Below are 7,334 nucleotides of genomic sequence, written 5' to 3' on the forward strand. Positions count from 1 at the left end.
AGATTAGCTCTCTTTTGAGGCCAAAGGCAGGTCTCTTTCTGCTGCCAGTAGTCATTCTTGTTGAAGCTGCTTCTAAGCTCAGGCAATTGTCTATTTGGAGAGTTTGTCTCTGCTCTCTTAACTGTTTCCAACTACTTCATAATAATTCTCTGTGTGTTGGATAGGGAGTCTCCTCCTGGGTTAGATGCCATGACTGATGCTCTCTCAGGGACCAGGTTCTTGTTCTATTGCTGGATTCAGATCAACTGTTCAAAAACCATCTATGTAATTTTTGAGGGATTGTGGTCTAGGTTGGTGAAGGAGGCCGCAGTGCTGACAAAATCATGGCTCCATGAAGCATAGTTATGTTTGTGTCTCTATGTGAATGTTTCTGTTAGTATCTGTGTATTTGTATGTCTGTGTCTTCTACCATCTTTGAATAGAAGGATGCCCTTCTCCCAGGATAGGCTTCTGTTTGGAGTTTGAAGGAAGGGAGGATCTGGGCTGTGGTGTGGGCTCCATTGGCCTGCAAGAGTCAGTGTGGAGACACATCTTTATGGCAGTAAACCCTAAACAGTCCAGTCTAGTAAAGTTACTTATAGAGTTCCCAGGAGAGACCAAAAAGCCTCCTTCCTTCTCTTCCATTCCTACCTTATCTTTCAGGAGCATCATCTTTCTCATTCTTCTAACACTCCTGCTGCATTTCTCTCACTGGACCTAATGACTTATGTTCAAGCCAATGCAACACTTTAGGTACTTAGCATATGCAGTGTAACATAGTAGGTAGATGTACCAGCGACAAAACTGTCTATTATAATAGCCAAGAATCAAGCCAAGCTCAATACAGGAGTTTATAAACTGAAAGAAACCAGGGATGGGATGATCAATAATGTCAAAAGGTTTAGAGAGACCAAAGAAAATGAGAACTGACAAAGGGTCACAATTAATTATTGTGTGCAGGGAGCACTTTTTAGAGAGTTGTTGAGTCAGAAGCCTGATTATAGAGGCTTGAGAAGTGAGTGAGTGGTAAGGAAATGAAAGCAGTGACAGTAGAGAGTTCTTTCCTGAGGCTTAACAATCAAAAGGACAGCTGGAAACAGATATATACCATAACAACTTGAAGTTATCGTAGGGTCCAGTGAAGGTATTTTGGTTTGTTTGCTTTTTCAAATGGTGGAAGGGAACATGGACAGGCCAGCAGGGAGCAAGAAAGGAGACAGAAGATCTGGAGAAAATGAAATAAAGAGAGGGAGAGGATAAAGAGAGGGAGGTAATAGTCCCTCTGTATTTTACTACTGTCACTCAACATATAGAATATTTTGTTTACTTCTGTGGGAAACAGTTTTTGGACGGGCATTCAGTGTTCCCTCACAAAGGAATGCTACCAGGAAGATGAAAGGGCTAGAAAACCAATTAAAAGAGGAAAATCTGAAGGACCTGGGGATATTTAGCTTCCAGGAACCTTAACAGGGACATAAGAACCATAGTCAAATATTTGAACAATTAATTTGTGAGAAACATGTTAGACTTGCTTTTCTTGACCCTAAAGGGTAGACTGGGGCAGCTAGATGGTATGATGGATAACTGTGGGGTTGGAATCAGGAAGACCTGAGTTGGGCTTTGGGCAATTACTGGCTAGCTCTGTGACCCTGGCCAAATCATTCATCCTGTTTGCCTCAGTTTCTTCATAGGTAAAATGCATCTGTGTAAAATAAGCTGGAGAAAAATGGCAAAGCACACCAGTATCTTTACCAAGAAAACCCCAAATAGAGTCATAATGAGTAAAACACAACTGAAATGACTGAACAACATCAAAAAATGTGGAGACCTTGACTCACTAGGTGGAAATTGAAAGAACACATATTTCATCTCAATATAATGAAAAACTTCTGAAAATTTGGACTGTTGGAATGAGCTTTCTCAGCAAGCAGTGAGTAATATTTTTGAAGATCTTCAAGTTGAAGATTTGCACAGTGGATTGATACCAATAAAAACAAGTTGAATTTAAAGAGCCCTTTGAGCTTTGCAGGGTGTTATATGAATACTATCTCATTTCAACCTCACAACAACCCTGTCAGGTAGGTGCTCTTTTTATTCCCATTCTGCAGATCTCAGGGCTTCCTGAATCCAAGTCAAGCAACATCCACCATCCACCAAGCTGCCAAGGTGACACTTGAATACAGATTACTCTATACGATTGCTGAGGTTCCTTTGAACTCAAGATTCTATGATTCTAGACCAGGCATTCTTAATATGGGAATTTCAGGAGATCTGTGATCTTGGATGGGAAAAAACATCTTGGTTTTCACTAACCTCCAACTATCATTTAGCATTTCCTTCAATAAGAAGTTTTCTTTAATTATTCTGAAAAAGAGCTCCATAGGCTTTATCATACTGCCAAAGTAGTCCATCACATGAAAAAAGTTAAGACACAAGTGGGCGGCAGGCACTGAGCCCAGTCAGAAAAAGAATTCATTCTAGAGGACATTGTACTATCTCTCTCTCTTCTAAGAGTATACAACATGTTTAGTTAGATAACAGTTACACAACACTCAGTTCTATAGCAGTTGTACAAGCAGAGGAAAGGTAGGAACTGGTCTAGGGTTCACCTCTTGCAGACACCTGCCTATCATGTGGTCTCCCCTCCCTTTTCCCCTCCTCCTCAAAGGGAGGAGCCAAGCCCCAATATAACTGCTGTCTGAGCTGTTTTCTCTGAAGAGTCATATAAGAAATAGTTGCATTGCTGGAGGAAAGACCATGACAACTGGGAACCAAAGCCAAAGACTCAGTATGATAACTCTGACAGTGTTAGGACTCGTCTGCTTAGCTCTACTCCCCACCACAGGTAAGTCAGTCCATCTGTTCTTCCAATAGGTAAGATCACTCACTCTCAACGTCAAGTAGATCCAACCACTACATAGTAGTTTAGGAGAAAAGGTGCTGTATTTGGATTCAGAAAATCTGAGTGTTGGCTCCACCAATAACTAGCTGTGAAGACTTGAACATCATTTTACCTCTCTGACTCTCAATTTCCTCATTTCTGAAAGGATCCTAGATGAGCAGAATAGTGGAATAGACAGGGAGCCAGCCTCGATGTCAGAAAGACCTAGATTCAAGTCCCATAACATATATGTGAGTTTTTGACCATGGGTTACCATTGAATAGCCCTCAGGCAATTTTCTCAAACTCTAAATTGACTTGGTAATCTAAACTGATGGAAGAATACTAGGAGTTCCATGTCCTGAATAAACCCCAGGTCCTGGACCCTGAAATCCCTGTTCTGCTGACGTCATAAGGCTGTTGTGAAAATCAAATGATATTGGATAGCAAGGACTTTGTAAAATTGGCAAGCGATAGCTATAAGTATTTTTGCTACTTTCTTCTTTGGGTTGCAGAATTAATTTCCAAGAATGGCCACTTTGAGGTAGGAAGTGCAGAGGGAGGAACATAACACATAGTATTCAGGTCCAGATATGTGGCCAGTCCAGACCCAGGGGACAAAACAGTCAGAGGGCACGTTGGGTGGCATCCAGCCCCACGCTTCCTGGCAGTCTGGAGAGATAGCCAGACCCAAAGAAACCACTATAATAAAGAGGACAGTTACATTCTCCTTTGTCAGATGTTTCACAATCTCTGATGCCCTAACCACTCCCTTCCCCTGTCTGTGACCTCCCTCACCCCCCTGTCTGTGACCTCTGCTCACTGTCCTGTGTTTCTCTTATGGCTGAGAATGAAGTCCTTATCATCTCTGTTCCAGATTCAAAGTCTCTCTGCCCAGCACAATTGCATGTTTTGGAATTGTTTTTAACTGGGAATAAAGAGAACTTCATTAATGCAGTAAGGAATTTTGCCTCAGATAATGAAACAATAGACACTGCGAGGAAATTCAAAAGCTGTGTGGACTCGACTCTGAAGCCTCAAGATCAAAATGTGACTTTTGGTTTTGTGGTAAGGTACTTCTCCCCACAAGTTCCTCCCCACACCTTTCCTGACCTGTGCCTACTCCCTACCTGAATCTCCCTTGCCCTTCCACACTCTGCTTGTTCTTCTTCCTCCTCAACACCTCCCCTAGCTGTTCCTCAGCACTGACATCTCGCCTCTCTGGGCACCTCCACAAGAATGGTTCAGAGTTCCTGCCCTCTCCTCCCCTCCATATTCTACCCCACAGCCTCCTCATTGGGTACTTACTCCCTTAAGTCGATACACAGAGTAGTCTAGGGCCATTCCCTTTCCACCTCCAAAAACAGAGAATTTAGGATCAAACAGCAACTCTTTTTTTTTTTTAAAACCAACAGGTTCCCCTCTGTCAGTCAATGAGTGACAATTAAGCACCGACTATGTGCCAGGCATTTTGCTAAGTGCTGGAATAGAAAGGCAGAAGGCAGTTCCTGCCCTTCAGGAACTCACAATCTAATGGGAGAGATAACAAATAAACAAATATATAAACCAAGATATATACAAGACAAAAAGGAAATACTTAACAGAAAGAAGGTGTTGGAATTAAGGATTGACAAGGTTTCCTGGTGGAGGTGAGATTTTAGCTGGAACTTGAAGGAAGTCAGGGAAGCCAGTAGATGGAGAAGAGGGGGGAGAGCATTCCAGGCATGGGGATTGCCAGAGAGAATGCCCAGAGTCAAGAGATGGAGTGTTTTGTTTGGGAATTCAAGGAGGCCAGTGTTATGGGATTGAAGAGCATGTGGCAGGTGGTAAGAAACCTTGAAAGGTAGGAGGAAGCAGGGTTTTGAAGGGCTTTGAACTCCAAACAAAGACTTTTGCTTGGCCCTGGAGGTGATAGGGGGCTACTAGAGTTGATTGAGTATGAGAACGACCTGCTCAGATCTGTAGTTTAGGAACATCACTTTGATAGCTGAATGGAAGATGTACTGGAATGAGGAGAGACTTGTGGCACTCAGACTAGCCAGGAGAGAGTGAGGAGTTGAGCAGAACACCTACTTTGTGAGTCTGGCGGACTGGGAGGATGGTGGTACCCTAGTCAATATTAGGGAAGTTTGTTGGGGGGATAATTTGGGGGAAAGATAATGAATTAAGTTTTGGATGCGCTGAGTTTATGATATGTACTGGATATGCAGTTTGAGATGTCAGAAAGGCAGCTGGAGATACAAGACTGAAGGTCAGCAGAGAGTTAGGAGCTGGATGAGTAGATTTGAGAATTATCAGCAGAGAGATGCTAATTGAATTCATGAGAGCTGATGAGATCACTAAGTGAAATGATACAGAGTAGAAAAGAAGAGAAGAGGGCCTAGAAGAGAAACCTTTGGGACACCCATAATTTGGAGACATGATCTGTATGAAGATTCAGCAAAGGAGACAGAGAAGGAAGGAGTGGCTAGAGAGGAGTATGAGAGTTAGGAGAGAGGTAGAAAGATTCTTGTCTGAAAACCTAGAAAGAAGGGAATATGAAGGAGAAGAGGGTGGTTAAGAAGAATGAAGATTGAGAAAAGACTCTCAGGAAAGGGACCCAGATCCTGGCTGAGCTATGATCAAGAGTCTACTGGAGGCACAGGGTCAGACATCCTGGGCAAGCCTCAGCTTCAGTATTGTTTATGTAGATGTTGCACTGAATAGAGAGCACTGTGCCTGCAGTCAGGAAGACCTGAGTTCAAATCCAGCCTCCTCCTAACTATGGGACCATAGGCAAGTCATTGAACTTCTGTTTGCCTTAGTTTCTTTATTCATAAAATGAGGATAACTGCACCTACCTCTCAAAGTTGTTTTGAGGATAAAATGAAATATTTGTGAAGTGTTTTTTAAACATTCCCAAACCTGCATTATATAAATGCTAAATGTAGATGTAATGATACATATTCCTCTTCCTGCAGGAGTACCTCTCTGAAGATGTATGCTGAAAAACTTTATAAGCCAAGCTGATGGACCACCATGCAAGACCTCTGTGCTCCTTAAACCATGCTTGTTGACCATCATCCAGACTTGCTGACTTTCTTTCACTGATCCCAGCTTGGGCTCCTGACCAGGCCATCATGATTCTACTACTTTGTGCTGTAGGGAACCCTTTGCCTCTACCCTAATCAGGTCATTCCCAGGGACCAGAATCTTATGATATATTAAATTCCATGCAATTCAGGACTCAGTGTCTGTGTTTTCTTCCAAAGGGTTGGGGGAACAGTAACTGAAAATCATTCCTGAGGGGTGAGGAGCCCCTAGCCTCCTCAGAGAGGCTCTATCATTGCCCTTGGGACTTTTTCACACACAGACCTCCAAGGAGTTTGACCCCCTAATATATATGGCCTTCTTCATTGGAGTCCAGAGGCAAAAGTCCAAGAGTGAAAGTCTGTGATCCAGTCAAGTACTGGCTGAAATTCAAAGAGACAAAGTCCCCATCCAGAGGGCCCATGTCCAGAAACTGATCTACAGGTGGAAAGCTTGCTCCCCTCTCCATACCCATGGTTCTCTTCCACAAGGTAGAACCACTATGTGTCCCAAATTAATATATTTGGTTCTAGGAGTATTTATTAAGAATCTACCATGTGCAGGACTGTAAACCAGTCCCTGAAGTCACAAAGTAAACAAAAAACCCCCAGACAAACCACCCCACAAAACCAAAAAGCAACCCTTATATTATCCTTAAAAGGCTTATTATCTAACAATGGGTTACCTGGCCTTATTCACTGACTAGGGTGTTGCCTCAGTCGAACTGAGACTTGGGAAAGACTTTAGCTTTAGAACACCAAGTTTTCCCACTGCATCTCAGGCCAAGTGTGAGATGCTGATCTCCTGATCTATATCTTGCCACTGGACCAGATGGCTCTGGAGAAGTGAGGTTGGTGACTTTGCACAGTCCTCCTTTTCTTCAATCCAATTCACTTGCAAGTCATGGCATAACCTTCCTGATGCCATGGTTCTCTTTGGGAATGAAGGACAAACAGCAAGCGTTGAGTAGTCATAGCAGCTACCCCTCTGGGGACCCAACTGGCCAGTCCCAGTTGGTCAGTGTAGTTACTTCCTTCTTTGTCCTGTCTGTATATATCCATTGAACATTCATCACTAGGGGAATGGCTCTTATTTGTATAAATTTGCCTCAGTTCCCTATATATTTGAGGAATTTTTGCCAGTTTCCTATTTTCTTTCTAATTTTGTCTACATGGGTTTTGTTTGTGCAAAAACTTTTAATTTCTGTAATCAAAATTATCTTTTTTATTTCCATGATTGTTTCTACCTCTTGTTTGGTCATAAAGTCTTCCTTTATCCATAGATCTTATTGGTAAGAAATTTTCCATGCTTCTTTAATTTGCTTATGATATCATCTTCTATGTCTAAATCATATGCCATTTTGACCTTATCTCGGTATATACAGTGTGAGATGCTGATCTATGCCT

At 42.4% G+C, this 7,334-nt stretch overlaps 1 long non-coding RNA gene across 1 annotated transcript; it reads left to right on the forward strand.

Annotated features, from left to right (window-relative positions):
* Nucleotides 1–2,679: 2,679 nt before the first annotated feature.
* On the forward strand, nt 2,680–6,082 carry LOC110207288 (uncharacterized). The gene is made up of 3 exons (XR_013484354.1): nt 2,680–2,824; nt 3,737–3,927; nt 5,820–6,082. It is a non-coding gene; the product is annotated as an uncharacterized LOC110207288 (long non-coding RNA).
* Nucleotides 6,083–7,334: the final 1,252 nt, after the last annotated feature.

The sequence above is a fragment of the Phascolarctos cinereus genome, unplaced genomic scaffold (genome assembly GCF_003287225.1).
Source record: "Phascolarctos cinereus isolate Bilbo 61053 unplaced genomic scaffold, phaCin_HiC Scaffold_2;HRSCAF=192, whole genome shotgun sequence".
Lineage (NCBI taxonomy): Eukaryota > Metazoa > Chordata > Mammalia > Diprotodontia > Phascolarctidae > Phascolarctos > Phascolarctos cinereus.